Genomic DNA, 25,224 nt, shown 5'->3' with positions numbered 1-25,224 from the left:
CCTGCTTCTAAGCAGACTATTGCTCGCTGGATTTGTAGCACAATTCAGCTGGCGCATTCTGCGGCTGGACTGCCGCATCCTAAATCGGTAAAAGCCCATTCCACAAGGAAGGTGGGCTCATCTTGGGCGGCTGCCCGAGGGGTCTCGGCTTTACAACTTCGCCGAGCTGCAACTTGGTCAGGGGCAAACACGTTTGCTAAATTCTACAAATTTGATACCCTGGCTGAGGAGGACCATGAGTTCTCTCATTCGGTGCTGCAGAGTCATCCGCACTCTCCCGCCCATTTTGGGAGCTTTGGTATAATCCCCATGGTCCTTACGGAGTTCCCAGCATCCACTAGGACGTCAGAGAAAATAAGATTTTACTCACCGGTAAATCTATTTCTCGTAGTCCGTATTTTTTTTTATTTTTTTTGTTAAAACTTTCCCAAGGGAGTTTAAAATAGGATGGATGTTATATCAGAGTGCCTAACTAGGCTTTATGTTTTTTAGGTAGAAAAAAAATTCTTCGTTATACCCTACACAGTATCACAACTTCTACTCAACTCCAAATTAAGAACCTGTGGGGGTTATTCAGGTCTGTTAGCAAACCAAAAAAGTAAGCAATTGGTCAAAACCATGTTGCACTTCAGGTGGGGCAGATATAACATGTGCAGAGAGAGTTAGATTTAGGTGGATTATATTGTGCAGGGTAAATACTGGCTGTTTTATTTCTACACTGCAATTTAGATTTCAGTTTGAACACACCCCACCCAAATCTAAAGGCCCGTACACACTGGCCGATATATCGCGGGACCGTCGGCCGGTGTGTACGGCCTATACGTCTGTACGGCCATTGGCGCGTCGCTGTGTGTGTACGGGGTGGTCGGCCGCCCGCCCGTACACATGCTGCGGCGGCCGGCGGTGATTGACAACTGAACTGTGCGGGCGTGTGTACACGCCCGCCCAGTTCACAACGTCAGTCCCCGACGGATCGGGCAGTGTGTTTGCTCAACACACTGCCCGATCTGTCCATAGATATATCTCTTCAGATATCTATTAGTGTGTACCCACCTTAACTCTCTCTGCACATGTTACATCTTCCCCACCTGCAGTGCACATGGTTTTACCCAATTGCTAGCTTCTTTTGGTTTGCTAATAAAACTGAATAATGCCCAATGTTATTTTTTTATGAAAACCCATAAGAGTTTTATAATTCAGCATGTCAACCTATGTTGAAAACGTAAGATACACAGCTAGAGATTTTTTAATTGTTTTTTTTTTTTTTACAGTGTCGCATATGGGACATTTCTACTCCTTTTCATGGAATGGCCCACTGGTCCTTTAAAAATGTGCTATTATATATACTTATGACATGTCTTCGTTTAATAGGTGATCAACAGGGCCGGATTAAGCCTTGGGGGTGCCCGGGGCACATAAAACAGGGGGGCCCAGTGGAAGATTATGCATACCTCCCAACATAATCCATTCCAGGAGGGACAGGATGCTCTCTACCTGGACTTCCCTTTTAGTATGTTATTGGTGTCACCTGTGTTGAACTATTTAATTGATAAGAAAGGTATTTCAACATATATGATTGCAATCATAAATTAAGAGGGAGGTCCAGCTAGAGAGCATTTGTCCCTCGTGCAGTGGGTCATGTCGGGAGGTATGGATTGTGTAGATTCAATTTAAACTAATTGTTTATATTAGATTTAAACTGATAGTTTACTAATGCCTGAGGAGTGTTTAGAGCGCCACTTAATTGAGAGACAACTATTTTAGAAAAAATTTCTCGTAGTGGAACAAAGACAACTTAACTTTAAAACACATATATAAAAATAAAATTTATAATTTATCTTGTCCATTGCAAGAATAGCAGCAGCCTCTGTACTACTTACAGACTTGGAGCGGACTCTGTGTGTGTGTGTGTTTCTCTAGATCCCCATTCGATAACAGGTTACACAGGACCTAGACACCCAGATAGGGAGGAAAAGAAGTTGGGATTCTTGTGTCACTAATACCGCTTTCAGATCGCAAATGCCGGATCCCACCCGGTAAGAGAAACGTGTCCTTACCGGGTGGGATCCGGCATTTGCTCTGCTTTGGTGGCTTTCCAACCCGGCAATATATCGGTTGCCATAGCAGCGGAGGGGGGGGGGGGGGTGGCGGCGCTGGGAGATAAGCTCATCTCCTGCGCCGCCTCTCCCTATGCTGTGAATGGGAGCCGTGTCGCATCGAAACGGCTCCCATTCACACTGCGCCTGACCCGGTATTCAACCCGGTAATAACCCTTCTTTTTTACCGGGTTGAATTACCGGGTCAGGCGACCCACTAATTCGGCCAAAGTGCTTTCACATTATTTGTGTGATGTGAAAGGGGTATTACAGCTCTCTCCCCCTCCTATCTCTCCTCTGGTCAGAAAGCACTGTCAGTAGCTCATGAAATCTGATACTCCTGTGTCACTGCCTGTCCTGCTTGCATTCTGGCTGCCTGTTCTGCTGCTGCTTAAGAGGGAAAGCTAGTGATGTCTGTGCTCTGACTGGGGTACAGTATGCCTTGTCCCCCATCCTTAATCTGGCTATGGTGATCAATGAGAAATGCAGTTCTTGAATGACGTCAGATCACACTGCATATAGACTAGTTGGATGCATACTGTACTTGTCACATGCAGTAGTTAAATGGACAAAGTGCCCTACAGCTATACATTTTGTATGGGTAAGCAAACATTTTGCCTTAGCGATGAAACGTGTGAATTGATATGGCACTTGTATGGGTGCCCGGTACACATTAAGTGATGCCGCAGTAGTCCCCTATTAGATTACTGATACCTGCTTGGTTGCACTTTTTTTTTATTTTTAAACAAAATCATTAAACTCCTCCCTAGTGACCTATCTGTCTCTCCATTTTGATCCATCCAGTCTCCTCCGTGATGTCTCCTGGAGAGAGCTAAGCGGCGTCAGGTAAGCCTCTGACTTAGTGTTTGTTCTGCACAGCCTCCTGTGCTGGCTGCTTGACCTGCTCTGTTGTTTTTACTCTCTTGATTTTGTCTCTTTGCTGATAGCAGTTTCCAGAGAGATAAGAATTGGCGTATTATTTATGCAGCACACAAAGCAAACAATGCAATCTGCTGTGTTTCCATCCTGATGCCGATCAGGACATGTTATAATCACGGTAGTGCCCCCAGCAGAGGAGCATTCATTGAACAAGCATGGTGATCTGCTCACAGATTACTAGGTTACATATGCTGTCATGTTGTCTGTTGTGGTGGTTGAGTATCTCTTCTGCTTTTTTTTTTTTTCCGCCCTGCAGTATTTTGCATAGGTAGATGCTAGAATCAAGTGGGCTAAGGGACCTTTTCCGTAAGGGGGAGGAGTTACGACACAAGGGGGAGGAGCTAGGCCAGCGGGACAGTTGCTCTACTATCCACGCCACCAACTATTACCTTTAGTAATCAGGTGGCGAGCGAAGCGGAGCGAAGCGGAGCGAGCCACCGAGCCCGAAGCGTGGCGAGCGAAGCGAGCCCGCGAGGGTACTTTTCGGGTACCCTGTTCGCCCGTAGCTCCTCCCCCTGGTGACGTGTCTCCTCCCCTAGATACGTCAGAAGGTCCCTTCTCCCACTCCGAAATAGAATCAACCATTTTGCATAGGAGGTGTGGTTTCTGGTTCATTCACAGAATTCAGATGTTAATCCGGCATAGGGCATAAACATTTTGCTGAACGTTAAAGATAAAGGAATGCCTTCTCGCTGCTGCAAGGACATTTATAAAATGTGGAAAGTCACAGGCTACTTAAGCCTGCTTCTGTACTAATATAAGCCATTGCATTGAGGAGCACAGTTATTATTTCACATACAGATGTGCGCCTTCATATGTAGCCTTAATATGCCATGCGGCACCGAGCGGTGTAGTGCAGCGGCTTTTTATTTCATTTGCATTGTATTCACACTGCAGTCACAGCGAAACATCACTCAATCTGTACCAGAGACGCTGGGCTGCAACTTTAATTTTACAGAAATGTATTTTAAATAAGGACAGAGTCGCAGATGAAGCACAACAGAACTGTGCTGCATCGTAGCACTTCCTATACAGATTCTGACTCATTTGCACCCAGATGTACAAGGGTTTCTCATCTAAGTTTTATTGGTGCAGTTTTGTCACGGCTAAGATGCACATCTGAGCGGAAAAAACTCTTGGTGTAAGCTAAGTCACATAGGACCTGGCGCATCGAGAAGGACTGTTTGGTGTGACTGCGGCAAGAGTGTGTGAGGACACATCTGTATGATATTAAATTATGTCTAAGGGTTGGTGCTTGGTAAAATTGCTCATTTTGATAGCCATGTTTTGTAAGGTGTTTTTTTCTTACGTCCTAGAGGATGCTGGGGACTCCGTAAGGACCATGGGGATAGACGGGCTCCGCAGGAGACATGGGCACTTTAAGAAAGAACTTTAGGTATGGGTGTGCACTGGCTCCTCCCTCTATGCCCCTCCTCCACACCTCAGTTTACTACTGTGCCCAGAGGAGACTGGGTGCATTACAGGGAGCTCTCCTGAGTTTCCTGAAAGAAAGTATATTTGTTAGGTTTTTTTTATTTTCAGGGAGCCTGCTGGCAACAGACTCCCTGCATCGAGGGACTGAGGGGAGAGAAACAGACCTGCTTTAATGTTAGGCTCTGTTTCTTAGGCTACTGGACACCATTAGCTCCAGAGGGATCAGTACGCAGGTCTCACCCTCGCCATCCGTCCCAGAGCCGCGCCGCCGTCCTCCTCGCAAAGCCGGAAGATAGAAGCCGGGTGAGTATGAGAAGAAAGAAGACTTCAGAGGTGGCAGAAGACTTCAGATCTTCACTGAGGTAACGCACAGCAGTAAAGCTGTGCGCCATTGCTCCCACACAGCACACACAAACGGCAGTCACTGTAAGGGTGCAGGGCGCAGGGGGGGCGCTCTGGGCAGCATATAAACCTCTTTTTCTGGCAAATGTGTATATATACAGCTGGGCACTGTATATATAAAGAGCCCCAGCCAGGTTTTTCGATATTTGAGCGGGATAGAAGCCTGCCGCCGAGGGGGCGGGGATTCTTCCTAAGCACTCACCAGCGCCATTTTCTCCACAGCACAGTGCTGAGAGGAAGCTCCCCGGACTCTCCCCTGCTTATCCACGGTGAAAGAGGGTTTTAAAGAAGGGGGGGGGGGGGGGGGCACATAATTGGCGCAATATACAGATTACAGCGCTATCTGGGTAAACATATTGTGTGTTTTTTCCTGGGTCATTAGCGCTGGGTGTGTGCTGGCATACTCTCTCTCTGTCTCTCCAGAGGGCCTTGTGGGGGAACTGTCTTCAGATAAGAGGATTCCCTGTGTGTGTGGTGTGTAGGTACGCGTGTGTCGACGTGTCTGAGGTAGAAGGCTGTCCTAGGGAGGAGGTGGAGCAAATGAATGTGGTGTCTCCGTCGACAACGCCGACACCTGACTGGATGGATATGTGGAATGTTTTAAGTGCTAATGTGAATTTATTGCACAAAAGATTAGACAAAGCTGAGGCTAGGGAACAGCCAGGGAGTCAACCCATGTCTGTCCCTATGTCGCAGGGACCTTCGGGGTCTCAAAAGCGCCCACTATCCCAAATAGTAGACACTGATACCGACACGGATTCTGACTCCAGTGTCGACTACGATGATGCAAAGTTACAGCCAAAATTGGCTAAATGTATTCGATATATGATTACTGCAATAAAAGATGTTTTGCATATCGCAGAGGAACCCCCTGTCCCTGACACGAGGGAACACATGTATAAGGGAAAGAAACCTGAGGTAACCTTTCCCCCTTCTCATGAGCTGAACGAGTTGTGTGAAAAAGCGTGGGAATCTCCAGACAAAAAACTGCAGATTCCCAAAAGGATTTCTTATGGCGTATCCTTTCCCGGCAAAGGACAGGATACGGAGGGAATTCTCCCCTATGGTGGACAAAGCATTGACACGCTTATCCAAAAAGGTAGCGCTGCAATCCCAAGATACGGCTACCCTAAGGGATCCTGCTGATCGCAAGCAGGAGGTTATTTTGAAGTCCATTTACACACATTCTGGTACTTTACTCAGACCGGCTATTGCGTCGGCTTGGGTTTGTAGCGCTGTAGCAGCGTGGTCAGATACCTTATCAGCGGAGATTGAGACCCTGGATAAGGATACCATCTTATTGACCCTAGGACATATAAAAGATGCTGTCATATATGAGAGATGCTCAAAGAGACATTGGTTTACTGGGTTCTAGAGTCAACGCTATGTCGATTTCTGCTAGACGAGTCCCATGGACCCGGCAATGGACAGGTGATGCCGACTCAAAAAGGCATATGGAGGTTTTACCTTACAAGGGTGAGGAATTGTTTGGAGAAGGTCTCTCGGACCTGGTCTCCACATCTACAGCTGGTAAATCCAATTTTTTGCCTTATATTCCCTCACAGCCTAAGAAAGCACCACATTATCAAATGCAGTCCTTTCGGTCACAGAGAAACAAGAAAGTACGAGGTGCGTCTTTTCTTGCTAGAGGTAAGGGCAGAGGGAAAAAGCTGCACAACACAGCTAGTTCCCAGGAACAGAAGTCCTCCCCGGCCTCTACAAAATCCACCGCATGACGCTGGGGCTCCGCTAAGTGAGTCCGCCCCAGTGGGGGCACGTCTTCGACTTTTCAGCCACATCTGGGTTCACTCACAGGTGGATCCCTGGGCAATAGAAATTGTTTCTCAGGGTTACAAGCTGGAATTCGAAGAGGTGCCTCCTTGCCGGTTTTTCAAATCGGCCCTGCCGGCTTCTCCCCCAGAAAGGGAGTTAGTGTTAAATGCAATTCACAAATTGTATCTTCAACAGGTGGTGGTCAAGGTTCCCCTACTTCAACAAGGGAGGGGATATTACTCAACCCTGTTTGTAGTCCCGAAACCGGACGGTTCGGTCAGACCCATTTTAAATTTAAAATCCCTGAACCTATACTTGAAAAGGTTCAAGTTCAAAATGGAATCGCTCAGAGCGGTCATCGCCAGCCTGGAAGGGGGGGATTTTATGGTATCCCTGGACATAAAGGATGCATACCTTCATGTTCCCATATATCCACCTCATCAGGCGTACCTGAGATTTACGGTACAGGATTGTCATTACCAATTTCAGACGTTGCCGTTTGGGCTTTCCACGGCCCCGAGGATTTTCACCAAGGTAATGGCGGATATGATGGTGCTCCTGCGCATGCAGGGTGTCACAATTATCCCGTACTTGCACGATCTCCTTATAAAAGCGAGATCAAGAGAGCAGTTCCTGAGCAGCTTGTCACTTTCACTGAAAGTGTTACAGCTACACGGCTGGATTCTCAATATCTCGAAGTCGCAGTTGGTTCCTACGACTCGTCTGACCTTCTTGGGCATGATTCTGGATACGGACCAGAAAAGGGTTTATCTTCCAATAGAAAAGGCTCAGGAACTCATGACCCTGGTCAGGAACCTATTGAAGCCAAAACAGGTGTCAGTGCATCACTGCACTCGAGTCCTGGGAAAGATGGTGGCATCGTACGAGGCCATTCCCTTCGGCAGGTTCCATGCGAGGACCTTCCAATGGGACCTACTGGACAAGTGGTCCGGGTCACATCTACAGATTCATCAGTTGATCGCCCTGTCCCCCAGGGCCAGGGTATCTCTCCTGTGGTGGCTACAGAGTGCTCACCTTCTAGAGGGCCGCAGGTTCGGCATTCAGGACTGGGTTCTGGTGACCACGGACGCGAGCCTCCGAGGTTGGGGAGCAGTCACACAGGGAAGAAACTTCCAAGGACTTTGGACAAGTCAAGAGACTTGTTTTCACATCAACGTCCTGGAGCTGAGGGCCTTATACAATGCCCTTCGTCAAGCGGAGACCTTACTTCGCGACCTACCAGTTCTGATTCAGTCAGACAACATCACCGCAGTGGCTCATGTAAACCGCCAAGGCGGCACAAGGAGCAGAGTGGCAATGGAGGAAGCCACCAGGATTCTTCGCTGGGCGGAAAATCATGTAATCGCACTGTCAGCAGTGTTCATTCCGGGAGTGGACAACTGGGAAGCAGACTTCCTCAGCAGCCATGACCTGCATCCAGGAGAGTGGGGACTTCATCAGGAAGTCTTCGCACAGATTGCAAGTCAGTGGGGACTGCCCCAGATAGACATGATGGCATCCCGCCTCAAAAAAAAGCTGCAGAAGTATTGCGCCAGGTCAAGAGACCCTCAGGCGGTAGCTGTGGACGCCCTAGTGACACCGTGGGTGTTCCAGTCGGTTTATGTGTTTCCTCCTCTTCCTCTCATCCCAAAGGTGTTGAGAATAATAAGAAAAAGAGGAGTACAGACAATTCTCATTGTTCCAGATTGGCCGCGAAGGGCCTGGTATCCGGATCTGCAGGAGATGCTCACAGAAGATCCGTGGCCTCTTCCTCTAAGGCAGGACCTGTTGCAACAGGGTCCCTGTCTGTTCGAAGACTTACCACGGCTGCATTTGATGGCGTGGCGGTTGAACGCCAGATCCTAGCGGAAAAGGGCATTCTGGATGAGGTCATTCCTACTCTGATAAAGGCTAGGAAGGATGTGACCGCTAAACATTATCACCGTATATGGCGAAAGTATGTTTCTTGGTGTGAGGCCAGGAATGCTCCTCCGGAAGAATTCCATCTGGGCCGTTTCCTTCACTTCCTACAAACTGGAGTGAATTTGGGCCTAAAATTAGGCTCCATTAAGGTTCAGATTTCGGCCTTATCCATTTTCTTTCAGAAAGAATTATCTTCTCTCCCAGAAGTACAGACTTTTGTGAAGGGAGTGCTGCATATTCAACCTCCTTTCTCTGACGTCCTAGTGGATGCTGGGAACTCCGTAAGGACCATGGGGAATAGCGGCTCCGCAGGAGACTGGGCACATCTAAAGAAAGCTTTAGGACTATCTGGTGTGCACTGGCTCCTCCCCCTATGACCCTCCTCCAAGCCTCAGTTAGATTTTTGTGCCCGACCGAGCAGGGTGCAATCTAGGGGGCTCTCCTGAGCTTCTTAGATAAAAGTTAGTTTTAGGTTTTTTATTTTCAGTGAGACCTGCTGGCAACAGGCTCACTGCATCGAGGGACTAAGGGGAGAAGAAGCGAACCTGCCTGCTTGCAGCCAGCGTGGGCTTCTTAGGCTACTGGACACGATTAGCTCCAGAGGGATCGAACACAGGCCCAGCCTCTGAGTCCGGTCCCAGAGCCGCGCCGCCGGCCCCCTTACAGAGCCAGAAGCAAGAAGAGGTCCGGAAAATCGGCGGCAGAAGACATCAGTCTTCATCAAGGTAGCGCACAGCACTGCAGCTGTGCGCCATTGCTCCTCATGCACACCTCACACTGCGGTCACTGATGGGTGCAGGGCGCTGGGGGGGGGGCGCCCTGAGCAGCAATATTAACACCTTGGCTGGCAAAAATACATCACATATAACCCCCAGGGCTATATGGATGTACATTAACCCCTGCCAGAATCCATAAAAATGCGGGAGAAAAGTCCGCGAAAAAGGGGCGGAGCTATCTCCTTCAGCACACAGGCGCCATTTTTCCCTCACAGCTCCGTTGGAGGGAAGCTCCCTGGCTCTCCCCTGCAGTTAATACACTACAGAAAGGGTTAAAAAGAGAGGGGGGGCACAATTTAGGCGCAGTATACAATATATATGCAGCTATAAGGGAAAACACTTTTTTATAGGTGCTATCCCTGTGATATATAGCGCCCTGGTGTGTGCTGGCATACTCTCCCTCTGTCTCCCCAAAGGGCTTTGTGGGGTCCTGTCCTCTATCAGAGCATTCCCTGTGTGTGTGCTGTGTGTCGGTACGGCTGTGTCGACAGGTATGTGGAGGATAATGAGGTGGAGGCGGAGCGAATGCCTGTAAATATGTTGTCACCCCCTGCGGGGTCGACACCGGTGTGGTTGAACTTATGGAAGGATTACGTGAAAGTGTCAACTCCTTACATAAAAGGTCGACGACACGGAACAGCCGGCTACTCAGCTTGTGCCTGTTCCAGCGTCTCAAATGTCATGGGGGGCTCTAAAATCGCCCGCTACCTCAGATAACAGACACAGATGTCGACACGGATACTGACTCCAGTGTCGACATCGATGAGACTGGTGTACCCTCCAAATAGGTCCACCCGTTACAGGATTGAGGCAATGAAAAATGTATTACACATTTATGATTATACCCCAGGTACCACATAAAAGGGTATTGTGTTTGGTGAGAGAAAACTATTAGTAGTTTTTCCTGCATCTGAGAAATTAAATGAGGTGTGTGAGGAAGAGTGGTCTTCCCCCGGTAAGAAATTGATAATTTCTACAACGGTTATTGGCAGCGTACCCTTTCCCGCCAGAGGATAGGTCACGCGGGGAAACACCCCATAGGGTAGATACAGCGCTTACACGCTTATCAGAAAAGGTGGCACTACCGTCTCCGGGTACGGCCGCCCTGAAGGAACCTGCTGATAGAAAGCAGGAGGTTACCCTATAAGATATGGTCACACACTAGGGCATTATATTGCGACCAGCCGTTGCTTCGGCATGGATGTGCAGTGCTCCCGCTGCGTGGTCCGATTCCCTGTCGGAAAATAACTTTGGATAGGGACAATATTTTGCTGAAAATAGAGCATATAAAAGACGTGGTCTTATACATGCGTGATGCACAGAGGGATATTTGCCGGCTGGCATCAAAAATAAGCGCTAGGTCCATTGCCGCCAGATGGGGGTTATGGACTTGGCAATGGTCAGGCGATGCCGACTCGAATCGGCACATGGAAGTTGCCCTATAAGGGGGTAAAACTGTTTGGGGATAGTTTTTCAGACCTCGTTTCCACAGCTACTGCTGGGAAATTGATTTTTTTGCCACAGGCTACCCCACAACAAAAGAAAGCACCGTATCAAGTACAGTCCTTTCGGCCCCAGAAAAGCAAGAGGGCTAGAGGCTCATCCTTTCTGCCGAGAGGCAAAGGTAGAGGAAAAAGCTGCAACACACAGCTAGTTCCCAAGAGCAGAAGTCCTCCCTGCGTCCGGTAGGTCCACAGCATGGTGCTGGGGCTGCTCACGCGGACCCGGGTACGGTGGGGGCCCGTCTCAGATATTTCAGCGGACAGTGGGCTCTCTCACATGGATCCCTGGGTCCTTCAAGTAGTATCTCAGGGTTACAGGCTGGAGTTCGAGACGTTCTTCCCCCCGCCGTTTCCTAAAATCTGCCTTACCGGCACCTCCCTCTGCCAGGGAGACGGTGTTGGTGGATATTCAACACTATAATCACAACAAGTGATTGTCAAGGTGCCCCTCCTTCAGCAAGGAAGGGGTTACTATTCCACAGTGGTTGTGGTACCGCAACGGTTCGGTGAGACCCATCTTGAAATTAAAATACTTGAACTTTTATATCAGAAGATTCAAGTTCAAGATGGAATCGCTCAGGGCGGTTATTACGAGCCTGGACGAGGGGGATTACAGGGTCTCCCTGGACATCAAGGATGCGTACCTGCATGTCCCCATTTACCCCCCTCACCAGGAGTACCTCAGATATGTGGTACAGGACTGTCACTATCAGTTCCAGACGGGGCCGTTGGAGTTGTCCACGGCATCGAAGGTCTTTACCTAGGTAATGGCCGAAGTGATGATACTCCTTCGCAAGAAGGAAGTTTTTATTATCCCGTACTTAGACGATCTCCTTATAAAGGCGAGGTCCAAAGAACAGTTGGTAGTGGGGGTAGCACTCTCTCGGGAAGTGCTACAACAGCACGACTGGATTCTCAATATTCCAAAGTCACAGCTGGTCCCGACGACACGCCTTCTGTTCCTGGGAATGTTTCTGAACGCAGACCAGAAAAGAGTGTTTCTTCCAGTGGAAAAAGCCGTGGAGTTGTCATCTCTAGTCAGAGACATCCTAAAACCAGGACAGGTGTCGGTACATCAATGCACACGAGTCCTGGGAAAAATGGTAGCTTCGTACGAAGCATAATTCCATTCGGAAGACTCTAGGCAAGGACGTTCCAGTGGGACCTGTGGGACTAATGGTCCGGGTCCCATCTACAGATACAACAGCGGATAACCCTGTCAGCAAGAAACAGGGTGTCGCTGCTGTGGTGGCTGCAGAGGGCTCATCTACTAGAGGGCCGCAGATTCGGAATACAGGACTGGGTCCTGGTGACCACGGATGCCAGCCTTCGGGGCTGGGGTGCAGTCACACAGGGAAGAAATTTCCAAGGAGATTTCGCTTCACATAAATATTCTGCAGCTAAGGGCCATTTACAATGCCCTAAGCCAAGCAAGGCCCCTGCTTCAGAACCAGCCGGTACTGATCCAATCAGACGACATCACGGCGGTCGCCCATGTAAACAGACAGGGCGGCACAAGAAGCAGGATGGCGATGGCAGAAGCCACAATGATTCTCCGATGGGCGACCTACACCCAGGAGAATGGGGACTTCATCCAGAAGTTTTCCAAATGCGGGTAAACCGTTGGGAATGACCACGGGTGGACATGATGGCGTCCCGCCTCAACAAGAAGTTGAAAAGATATTGCGCCAGGTCAAGGGACCCTCAGGCGATCGCTGGGGACGCTCTAGTGACACCGTGGGTGTACCAGTCGGTTTATGTGTCTCCTCCTCTACCTCTCATACCCAAGGTACTGAGAATAATAAGAAGGCGAGGAGTGAAAACCATACTCGGGGTTCCGGATTGGCCATGAAGAGCTTGATACCCGGAACTTCAAGAGATGCTGGCAGAGGACCCATGGCCTCTGCCGCTCAGACAAGACCTGCTCCAGCAGGGACCCTGTCTGTTCCAAGACTTACCGCGGCTGCGTTTGACGGCATGGCGGTAGAACACCGGATCCTAAAGGAAAAGGGTATTCCGAAGGAAGTCATCCCTACCCTGATCATAGCCAGGAAGGATGTCACTGCAAGACATTATCGCCGCGTTTGGCGAAAATTTGTTGCTTGGTGGGAGGCCATGAAGGCCCTGACGGAGGAATTTCAGCTATGTCGATTCCTGCACTTCCTGCAAGCAGGGGTGACGTTTGTGCCTCAAATTGGGGTCCATCAAGGTCCAGATTTCGGCTCTGTCGATTTTCTTCCAGAAAGAACTGGCTTCACTGCCTGAAGTTCAGACTTTGGTTAAAGGAGTACTACATATTCAGCCTCCTTTTGTGCCTCCTGTGGCACTTTTTGGATCTCAACGTGGTGTTGGATTTCCTAAAGTCGCATTGGTTGAGCCACTTAAAACCATGGAGCTAAAGTATCTCGCGTGGAAAGTGGTCATGCTGTTGGCCTTGGCCAGGCGTGTGTCAGAATTGGCGGCTTTGTCATGTAAAAGGCCTTATCTGATTTTCTATATGGATAGGGCAGAGTTGAGGACTCATCCTCAGTTTCTCCCGAAGGTGGTCTCAGGTTTTCACTTGAACCAACCTATTGTGGTGCCTGCGGCTACTGGGGACTTGGAGGATTCCAAGTTGCTGGACGTAGTCAGGGCGCTGAAAATTTTATTTTTCCAGGACGGCTGGAGTCAGGAAAACTGACTCGCTGTTTATCCTGATGGCACCCAACAAGCTGGGTGCTCCTGCTTCTAAGCAGTCTATTGCGCGCTGGATTTGTAGCACTATTCAGCTGGCGCATTCTGCGGTAGGATTACCGCAGCCTAAATCAATAAAAGCCCATTCCACAAGGACGGTGGGCTCATCTTGGGCGGCTGCCCGAGGGGTCTCGGCTTTACAACTTTGCCGAGCAGCTACTTGGTCAGGGGCAAACACGTTTGCAAAATTCTACGAATTTGATACCCTGGCTGAGGAGGACCTGGAGTTCTCTCATTCGGTGCTGCAGAGTCATCCGCACTCTCCCGCCCGTTTGGGAGCTTTGGTATAATCCCCATGGTCCTTACGGAGTTCCCAGCATCCACTAGGACGTCAGAGAAAATAAGAATTTACTTACCGATAATTCTATTTCTCGTAGTCCGTAGTGGATGCTGGGCGCCCATCCCAAGTGCGGATTGTCTGCAATACTTGTACATAGTTATTGTTAACTAATCGGGTTCTTGTTGTGAGCCATCTATTCAGAGGCTCCTCTGTTATCATGCTGTTAACTGGGTTTCATATCACAAGTTGTACGGTGTGATTGGTGTGGCTGGTATGAGTCTTACCCGGGATTCAAAATCCTTCCTTATTGTGTACGCTCGTCCGGGCACAGTATCCTAACTGAGGCTTGGAGGAGGGTCATAGGGGGAGGAGCCAGTGCACACCAGATAGTCCTAAAGCTTTCTTTAGATGTGCCCAGTCTCCTGCGGAGCCGCTATTCCCCATGGTCCTTACGGAGTTCCCAGCATCCACTACGGACTACGAGAAATAGAATTATCGGTAAGTAAATTCTTATTTTTGTACCTCCGGTGGCACCTTGGGACTTTTAATGTGGTGTTGAGTTTCCTTAAGTCGCACTGGTTTGAACCACTTACAACGGTGGAGTTAAAATATCTCACTTGGAAGGTGGTCATGTTGTTAGCCTTGGCTTCGGCTAGGCGAGTGTCGGAATTGGCGGCTTTGTCTCATAAAAGCCCCTATCTGGTTTTCCATATGGATAGAGCGGAATTGCGGACCCGTCCTCACTTTTTGCCTAAGGTGGTGTCATCTTTTCATATGAAACAACCTATTGTGGTGCCTGTGGCTACGCGAGACTTGGAGGATTCAGAGTCCCTTGATGTGGTCAGGGCTTTGAAAATTTACGTGGCCAGAACGGCTAGAGTCAGAAAAACAGAAGCACTGTTTGTCCTGTATGCAGCCAACAAGGTTGGCGCTCCTGCTTCAAAGCAGACTATTGCTCGCTCGATCTGTAACACGATTCAGCAGGCTCATTCTACGGCTGGATTGCCGTTACCAAAATCGGTCAAGGCCCATTCCACTAGGAAGGTGGGCTCTTCTTGGGCGTCTGCCCGAGGGGTCTCGGCACTACAGCTGTGCCGAGCTGCTACTTGGTCGGGTTCAAACACCTTTGCAAAATTCTATAAGTTTGATACCCTTGCTGAGGAGGACCTCCTGTTTGCTCAATCGGTGCTGCAGAGTCATCCGCACTCTCCCGCCCGTTTGGGAGCTTTGGTATAATCCCCATGGTCCTTACGGAGTCCCCAGCATCCTCTAGGACGTGAGAGAAAATAAGATTTTAAACCTACCGGTAAATCTTTTTCTCGTAGTCTGTGGAGGATGCTGGGCGCCCGTCCCAAGTGCGCACTACTTCTGCAAGACTTGTATATAGTTTTGCTTACTAAAGGGTTATGTTATAGTTTCATCGGTCTCGGAATAATGCTATGTTGCGCCCTGGGCAGCAAAAATACCTATATACACTGGTAAATAGGGGGCATAAGATGCCCAGGCACAGCCCTACCCCCGCCAGTATAAATATTATGCAAAGTCTCTGAGGTAAAAACGCGCCATTGCGTGGGCGGAGCTTCCTCATTCAGCCAGCACACTGCTCAGCGCCATTTTCTCTCTTTTCTCAGGCTGCAGAGACTTTTCTGGTCCTCCTTCACTTCTGACTACAAGTATCAGAGTGCAAAACAGTGTGTGGGGGGGGGGGGGGGGCACAAGCGAATTGAGTGGTTTACAAGTGTGTTTTACTGTGTACAGCGCTGCTTGTCAGTGGGCATTCTGTGTTCACAGGCATTAGATACTGGCGCTGGGGTTTTGAACTGGCTGCTCCTAAAATGTGTCCCTCTGACAGATTTTACTGTGGGTCTGTCCCCTATAAGTCCCAGAGTGTCTGTGTGTGTGTGTGTTGTGCACGTGTGTAAAGGTGGGTACACACTAATAGATATATCTGCAGATCAATTGATCTGCAGATATATTTATGGACGGATCGGGCAGTGTGCTGTGCATACACACTGCCCGATCCGTCGGGGACTGACGTCATGAACTGGGCGGGCGTGTACACACGCCCGCCCAGTTCAGCTATCAATCACCGCCGGCCGCCGCAGCATGTGTACGGGCGGTCGGCCGACCGCCCCGTACACACACAGCGACGCGCCAATATATCGGTAGATATATTGGCCGCCGGCTGTGCTGCGCGGCCGACGCAATACGTCTGTGAATGACGGAGTTCAGAGACGTATCGGCCGTACACACTGGCCGACGGTACCGCGATATATCGGCCGTTCAAGAGAACCCTGGGCAGCATATCTAGCCTCAATAACTACCTGGCAAGAGCGGACTAAGTGCCAGGGCGGGTCTGAAGTGCGCCATTACGGGGGAGTGGAGCTTAGCCCTCACAGCACACAGCCCGGCGCCATTTTCTCTACACAAGGCTGCAGAGACGCTGGTCCTTCCTCACACTGCTGTACAAGTAACAGGGTGCAAAACGGAGGGGGGGGGGGGGTACAGTTATTTTTGTGCATTATATGTAAATTGTAAAAGCGCTGCAGGTCTGGGGCATTTTCTGTGGTGTTTTCAGACCGGGATTGGGCTGGCAATAACTCCCTCTGTGTTTCTCTGACGGGCTTTACTGTGGGTCTGTCCCCTATAGGCCCAGTGTGTCTGCGTGTGTTAGGTGCATGTGTGTCGGCATGTCTGAGGCGGAGTGCTCTTCCCAGGAGGAGACTATGTTAGGGACACAAACGGCTGTGGGAGTGACCCTGTCGGCACCGCCGACACCTGATTGGGTGAATGTGTTGAGGGCTTGGTATGCTAATGTGGCTCTGATAAATAAGAGATTGGATAAATCTGAGTCTCAGAACCAGGCATGGAAGAAATCCGTTGAGTATGTGTTTCAAGTCCAGACCCCCTCGGGGTCACAAAAACGTTCATTTGCCCAGCTGGCTGACACGGATACAGACACGGACACTGACTCAAGTGTCGACTATAGTGATGCCAGATTAGATCCAAAACTGGCAAAGAGCATTCAGTACATGATTGTGGCAATAAAACACGTATTACATATCACTGAGGACCCTGCTGTTCCTGATACTAGGGTCTGTATGTATAAAGGAAAGAAACCTGAGGTAACGTTTCCTCCCTCTCGTGAACTGAACACGATTTGTGAAAAGGTTTCGGAAAATTCTGACAAAAAATGTCAGATTCCCAAAAGGATTGTAGTGGCGTATCCGTTTCCCTCTGGGGATAGGGAAAAATGGGAGTCACCCCCCATTGTGGACAAAGCTCTATCTCGGCTGTCCAATAAGGTGTCTCTTCCGTCCCCTGACACGGCAGCCCTAAAGAATCATGCGGATCATAGGCAGGAAAATACATTGAAATCCATTTATGTCACCACGGGTATGCTACTCAGACCAGCCATTGCATCTGCGTGGGTGAGTAGCGCTATCGAAAAATGGGCAGATAACTTGTCATCTGAAATAGATACCCTGGATAGGGATAGCGTTCTTTTGACACTAGGTTATATCAAGGATGCTGCAGTTTACTTAAAGGAAGCTGCGAGAGATATTGTCCTCTTGGGATCAAGGGCCAATGCCATGGCAGTCTCAGCTAGGAGAGCATTGTGGATTCATCAATGGAATGCTGATGCTGACTCTAAGAAAGCTATGGAGTCTCTACCGTATAAAGGTGGTGTATTGTTTGGTGACTGCCTCGCTGATTTGGTATCTACGGCTACCGCGGGTAAGTCATAATTTTTACCTTATGTGCCTGCACCACAAAAGAAAGCACACCACTATCAGATGCAGTCCTTTCGGCTTAATAAATACAGAAAAGGGCGAGGGTCTTCCTTCCTTGCTACTAGAGGAAAGGGAAAAGGTAAACGATCACCGGCCGTGGCCGGTTCCCAGGAGCAGAAGTCCTCCTCGGCTTCTGCCAAATCCACCGCATGACGCTGGGGCTCCTCTGCGGGAGTATGCACCGGTGGGGGCACGTCTCAAGCTCTTCAGTCAGTTCTGGGCTCGTTCGGCCCTAGACCCATGGATTTTAGAAATAGTGTCCCAGGGGTACAAACTGGAGTTTCAAAATTCGCACCCCCTTACCGATTTTTAAGATTGGCCTTACCAGCTTCTCTTCCTGACAGGGAGGTGGTATGCGCCGCAATACAAAAATTGTCACAATCAAGTCATTGTCAGGGTTCCCCTGTCGCAACAGGGAGAAGGCTTTTACTCAAGCCTGTTCGTAGTCCCGAAGCCAGACGGCTCAGTCAGACCAATCCTGAACCTCAAATCCCTAAATTTCTACCTAAGAAACTTCAAATTCAAGATGGAATCTCTCCGGGCAGTTATCTCCAGTCTGGAGGAGGGGGATTTTATGGTGTCGGTAGACATAAAGGATGCCTACTTACATGTTCCCATTTATCCTCCACATCAGGCTTACCTGAGGTTTGCAGTTCAGGATTGTCATTACCAATTTCAGACGTTGCCGTTGGATCTGTCCACGGCTCCGAGGATTTTCACCAAAGTAATGGCCGAAATGATGGTTCTCCTGCGCAAGCAAGGGGTCACAATTATCCCGTACTTGGACGATCTCCTGATAAAGGCGAGATCCAAGGACCAATTACTGCGGAACATTACGCTCTCCCTGACAATTCTGCAGCAACATGGTTGGCTCCTAAACTTGCCAAAATCACAGTTGGTTCCGACGAGACGGTTGTCGTATTTGGGAATGATTCTGGACACAGATTTACAGAGAGTTTTTCTTCCAGTGTAAAAGGCGCTGGAAATGCAGATCCTGGTCAAACAAATTCTGAAACCAGCAAAAGTATCGATCCATCAATGCCCTCGGTTACTGGGGCAGATGGTGGCGGCCTACGAGGCCATTCAGTTTGGCAGGTTCCATGCTAGAGTGTTTCAGTGGGACCTGTTGGACAAGTGGTCCGGATCTCATCTGCACATGCACCGAAGGATAATCCTGTCTTCCAAGACCAGAATCTCACTCCTGTTGTGGCTGCACAGCTCTCACCTCCTAGAGGGACGCAGGTTCGGGATCCAGGACTGGATCTTAGTGACCACGGATGCGAGTCGCCGAGGCTGGGGAGCAATCACACAGGGGGAAAGCTTCCAGGGAAGATGGTCAAGCCAGGAAATGTGTCTACACATAAACGTTCTGGAGGTAAGGGCCATTTACAACGGCCTTCTGCAAGCGGAACATCATCTTCGCAATCGGCCTGTCTTGATTCAGTCGGACAACATAACAGCAGTAGCGTACATAAACCGCCAGGGCGGAACAAAAAGCAGAGCGGCAATGGCAGAGGCCACAAAGGTGCTCAGTTTGGCAGACAGGCATACAAGCGCTCTGTCAGCGATCTTCATTCCAGGAGTGGACAACTGGGAAGCAGACTTCCTCAGCAGACACGCTCTCCATCCAGGAGAGTGGGGTCTTCATCAAGAGGTCTTTGCAGAAGTGACAAGTCTTTGGGGAATTCCTCAAATAGACATGATGGCGTCTCACCTCAACAAGAAACTTCAGAGATATTGTTCCAGGTCGAGAGACCCTCAAGCAATAGCAGTGGATGCCCTAGTGACACCGTGGGTGTTTCAGTCGGTGTACGTGTTTCCTCCGCTTCCACTCATTCCAAAAGTGATAAAGATCATAAGAAGAACAAAGGTTCAAGCGATCCTCATTGTTCCAAACTGGCCAAGGAGGGCTTGGTATCCGGATCTTCAGTAATTACTCATAGGAGATCCCTGGCCTCTTCCTCTGAAGGAGGATCTGTTACAGCAGGGACCGTGCGTTTTCCAAGACTTACCGCGACTTTGTTTGACGGCTTGGAGGTTGAACGCCAGATCCTAGCCCAAAAGGGTATTCCCAAGAAAGTCATCCCCACTCTTGTTCAGGCCAGGAAAGGAGTAACGTCTAAACATTACCACCGTATTTGGAGAAAATACGTGTCTTGGTGTGAATCCAAGAAGGCTCCTATGGAAGAATTTCAGTTAGGACGTTTTCTCCATTTTCTACAAGCCGGTGTGGATGCGGGCCTAAAGTTGGGCTCCATTAAAGTACAAATTTCAGCCTTATCGGTTTTCTTCCAAAAACAATTGGCCTCCCTTCCAGAAGTTCAGACTTTTGTGAAAGGCGTGTTGCACATCCAACCTCCCTTTGTGCCCCCTGTGGCACCGTGGGATCTTAACGTGGTGTTGCAATTCTTTCAATCTCATTGGTTTGTTTGAACCTTTACAAAAGGTGGAGTTGAAATTCCTCCCTTGGAAAGTGGTCATGCTGTTGGCCTTGGCATCTGCCAGGCGGGTGTCTGAATTGGCAGCCTTGTCTCACAAGAGCCCTTATTTGATCTTCCATGAAGATAGAGCAGAGTTGAGGACTCGTCAGCAGTTTCTGCCGAAAGTGGTTTCGTTGTTCCACTTAAACCAACCTATTGTGGAGCCAGTGGCTACTGACGCCTTGCTGGACTCCAAGTTTCTCGACGTAGTCAGAGCTTTGAAAATTTATGTGGCCAGAACGGCTCCGTTTAGGAAAACGGAGGCTCTGTTTGTCCTGTATGCTCATAACAAAATTGGGGCTCCTGCTTCCAAGCAGACTATTGTGCGCTGGATCTGTCATACCATTCAGCAGGCTCATTCTATGGCTGGATTGCCGTTACCGAAATCGGTGAAGGCCCATTCTACCAGAAAGGTGGGCTCGTCCTGGGCGGCTGCCCGGGTGGTCTCGGCATTACAACTTTGCCGAGCGGCTACTTGGTCGGGTTCAAACACCTTTGCGAAGTTCTACAAGTTTGATACCCTGGCTGATGAGGACCTCATGTTTGGTCAAACGGTGCTGCAGAGTCATCCGCACTCTCCCGCCCGTTCTAGAGCTTTGGTATAAACCCCATGGTTCTTGAAGTGACCCCAGCATCCTCTAGGACGTATGAGAAAATAGGATTTCTCTGACGTCCTAGTGGATGCTGGGGACTCCATAAGGACCATGGGGAATAGACGGCTCCGCAGGAGACTGGGCACATCTAAAGAAAGCTTTAGGACTATCTGGTGTGCACTGGCTCCTCCCCCTATGACCCTCCTCCAAGCCTCAGTTAGATTTCTGTCCCCGGCTGAGCTGGATGCACACTAGGGGCTCTCCTGAGCTCCTAGAAGAAAGTATAGTTTAGGTTTTTTATTTTCAGTGAGACCTGCTGGCAACAGGCTCACTGCAACGAGGGACTAAGGGGAGAAGAAGCGAACCTACCTAAGTGGTGGTAGCTTGGGCTTCTTAGGCTACTGGACACCATTAGCTCCAGAGGGATCGAACACAGGACCCGACCTCGTCGTCCGTTCCCGGAGCCGCGCCGCCGTCCCCCTTACAGAGCCAGAAACAAGAAGGTGGTCCGGAAAATCGTCGGCTGAAGACTTCTGTCTTCTCCAAGGCAGCGCACAGCACTGCAGCTGTGCGCCATTGCTCCTCATGCACACCACACACTGCGGTCACTGATGGGTGCAGGGCGCTGGGGGGGGGGGCGCCCTGAGCAGCAATAATAACACCTTGGCTGGCAAAACTAACACCATATATAGCCCCAGAGGCTATATAGGTGTATATTAACCCCTGCTATAGAAACGATAAAATAGCGGGAGAAAGCCCGCCGAAAAAGGGGCGGAGCCATCTCCCTCAGCACACTGGCGCCATTTTCCCTCACAGCTCTGCTGGAGGGATCGCTCCCTGGCTCTCCCCTGCAGTCCTGCACTACAGAAAAGGGTTAAAAAGAGAGGGGGGGCACAAATTAGGCGCAGTGTATATATGTATATGTATATATATATATATATATATATATATATATATATATATATATATATATATATATATATATATATATATATATATATATTATGCAGCTATAAGGGAAAACACTCTCTATAGGTGATATCCCTGTGATATATAGCGCTCTGGTGTGTGCTGGCAGACTCTCCCTCTGTCTCCCCAAAGGGCTTTGTGGGGTCCTGTCCTCTGTCAGAGAATTCCCTGTGTGTGTGCTGTGTGTCGGTACTGCTGTGTCGACATGTATGATGAGGATAATGATGTGGAGGCGGAGCAAATGCCTGTGAATGGGATGTCTCCCCCCTGCGGGGTCGACACCGGTGTGGATGGACTTATGGAAGGAATTACATGACAGTGTCAACTCCTTACATAAAAGGTTTGACGACATAGGACAGCCGGCTGCTCAGTTTGTGCCTGTCCAAGCGTCTCACATGTCATCAGGGGCTCTAAAACGCCCGCTACCTCAGATGGCAGACACAGATGTTGACACGGATACCGACTCCAGTGTCGACGACGATGAGACTAGTGTACCTTCCAATAGGGCCACCCGTTACATGATTGAGGCAATGAAAAATGTATTATACATTTCTGATAATACCCCAGATACCACAAAAAAGGGTATTATGTTGGTGACAGAAAACTACCAGTAGTTTTCCTGCATCTGAGAAATTGAGATGAGGTGTGTGAGGAAGCGTGGACTTCCCCCGATAAGAAATTGATAATTTCTAAAGCAGCGTACCCTTTTCCGCCAGAGGATAGGTCACGTTGGGAAATAACCCCTAGGGTAGATAAAGCGGTTACACACTTATTAAAAAAGGTTGCACTACCGTCACGGATACGGCCGCCCTGAAGGACCTGCTGATAGAAAGCAGAAAACTACCCTTAAAGCTATATACACACACACGGGCATTATATTGAGACCTGCTATTGCCTCGGCATGGATGTGCAGTGCGGCAGCTGCGTGGTCAGATCCCCTGTCGGATAATATTTATACTATAGATAGGGACAATATTTTGCTGAAAATAGAGCATATAAAAGACGCTGTCTTATACATGCGTGATGCACAGAGGGATATTTGCCGACTGGCATCACTAATAAGCGCTATGTAAAACCATTGCCGCCAGACGGGGGTTATGGACTCGGCAATGGTCGGGCGATGCCGATTTAAAACGGCACATGGAAGTTTGCCCTAGAAGGGGGTGGAACTGTTTGGGGATGGTCTTTCAGACCTCGTTTCCACAGCTACGGCTGGGAAATTAAAACTTTTGCCACAAGCTACCCCACAGCAAAAGTAAGCACTGTATTATCAGGTACAGTCCCTTCGGCCCCAGAAACGTAGAGAGCTAGAGGCTCATCTTTTCTGCCAAGAGGAAAAGGTAGAGGGAAAAAGCTGCAGCACACAGCTAGTTCCCGGGAGCAGAAGTCCTCCCCTGCGTCCGGTAAGTCCACAGCATGACGCTGGGGCTGCTCAGGCGGACCCGGGTACGGTGGGGGCCCGTCTCAGAAATTTCAGCGCACAGTGGGCTCTCTCACAGGTGGATCCCTGGGTTCTTCAAACAGTATCTCAGAGGTACAGGCTGGAATTCGAGACGTCTCCCCCCCCCCCCCCCCCCCCCTGCCGTTTCCTAAAATCTGCCTTACCGGCAACTCCCTCTGCCAGGGAGGCAGTGTTGGTGGCAATCCAAAAAACTGTATTCACAGCAAGTGATTATCAAGGTACCCCTCCTTCAACAGGAAAAGGGTTACTTTTCCACAATGTTTGTGGTACCGAAACCGGACGGTTCGGTGAGACCCATCTTAAATATAAAAAATCCTTGAACACATATAACAAAAGATTCAAGTGCAAGATGGAATCGCTCAGGGCGATTATTGCGAACCTGGACGAGGGGGATTACAGGGTCTCTCTGGACATCAAGGATACTTACCTGCATGTCCCCATTTACCCTCCTCACCAGGAGTACCTCAAGGTTGTGGTACAGGACTGTCTCTATCAGTTCCAGATGCTGCCGTTTGGATTATCCACGGCACAGAGGGTCTTTACCAGGGTAATGACCGAAATGATGATACTCCTTCGCAAGAAGGGAGTTTTAATTATCCCGTACTTGGACGTTCTCCTGATAAAGGTGAGGTCCAAGGAACAGTTGGTAAGGGGGTAGCACTTTCTCGGGAAGTGCTGCAACAGCAGGACTGGATTCTCAATTCCAAAGTCACAGCTTGTCCCGACGACACGTCTTCTGTTCCTGGGAATGATTCTGGAAACAGACCAGAAAAAAAGTGTTTCTTCCAATGGAAAAAGCCGAGGAGTTGTCATCTCTAGTCAGAAACCTCCTAAGACCGGGACAGGTGTCGGTACATCAATGCACACGAGTCCTGGAAAAAAAAAATGGTAGCTTCGTACGAAGCAATTCCATTCGGAAAGTTCCACGCAAGGATTTTCCAGTGGGACCTGTTGGACAAATGGTCCGGGTCCCATCTCCAGATACAGCAGCGGATAACCTGGTCGGCAAGAACCAGGGTGTCGCTGCGGTGGTGGCTGCAGAGGGCTCATCTACTAGAGGGCCGCAGATTCGGAATATAGGACTGGGTCCTGGTGACCACGGATGCCAGCCTTCGGGGCTGGGGTGCAGTCACACAGGGAATAAAATTCCAAGGACTATGGTCCAAACAGGAGTTTTCACTTAACATAAATTTTCTGGAGATAAGAGCCATTTACAAGGCCCTAAGCAAAACAAGGCCCCTGCTTCACCAGCCGTACTGTTCCAATCAGACAACATCACGGCGCTCGCCCATGTAAACAGGCAGGGCGGCACAAGAAGCAGGAGGGCAATGGCAGAAGCCACAAGGATTCCCCGTTGGGCGGAAAATCATGTGGTAGCACTGGCAGCAGTGTTCATTACGGGAGTGGACAACTGGGAAGCATACTTCCGCAGCAGACTCCACCCGGGAGAATAGGGACTTTATCCAGAAGTCTTCCAAATGCTAGTAAACCGTTGGGAAAGACCACAGGTGGACATGATGGCGTCCCGCCTCAATAAAAAAGATATTGCGCCAGGTCAAGGGAACCTCAGGCGATCGCTGTGGATGCTCTAGTGACACCGCGGGTGTACCAGTCGGTTTATGTGTTCCCTCCTCTCCCTCTCATACCCAAGGTACTGAGGATAATAAGAAAAAGAGGAGTAAGAACTATACTCATTGTTTTGGATTGGCCACTCAGACAGGATATGCTGCAACAGGGGCCCTGTCTGTTCAAAGACTTACCGCGGCTGCGTTGACGGCATGGCGGTTGAACACCGGATCCTGAGTGAAAAAGGCATTCCGGAGGTAGTCATTCTTACCCTGATCAAAGCCAGGAAGGATGTCAGCCTGAAGTTCAGACGTTGTAAGGGAGTGCTGCATATTCAGCCCCTTCTTTGTGCCCCAGTGGCACCTTGGGATCTCAATGTGGTTTTGGAGTTCCTGGAATCACATTGGTTTGAGCCACTTAAAACCGTGGATTGAAATATCTCACATGAAAGGTGGTCATGTGTTGGCTCTGGCTTCGGCCAGGCATGTGTCAGAATTGCCGG

At 49.4% G+C, this 25,224-nt stretch overlaps 1 protein-coding gene across 2 annotated transcripts in view; it reads left to right on the top strand.

Moving 5' to 3' along the window:
• The window catches only part of AKT2 (AKT serine/threonine kinase 2), a 125,645-nt gene that overhangs the window by 32,503 nt on the left and 67,918 nt on the right, over positions 1-25,224 (top strand). The window contains exon 2 of one of the 2 annotated variants that reach the window (XM_063937670.1): positions 2,901-2,942. The exons of the other annotated variant lie outside the window; for it this stretch is intronic. The gene's annotated coding sequence lies outside the window, so the exon portion shown is untranslated. The remainder of the gene's footprint in view (positions 1-2,900; positions 2,943-25,224) is intronic. 2 annotated transcript variants of the gene reach the window in all.

This window comes from Pseudophryne corroboree, chromosome 8, assembly GCF_028390025.1.
Source record: "Pseudophryne corroboree isolate aPseCor3 chromosome 8, aPseCor3.hap2, whole genome shotgun sequence".
Lineage (NCBI taxonomy): Eukaryota > Metazoa > Chordata > Amphibia > Anura > Myobatrachidae > Pseudophryne > Pseudophryne corroboree.
Note: the sequence above shows the minus strand (reverse complement) of the source record. Positions and strands in the feature narration are given on the sequence as shown.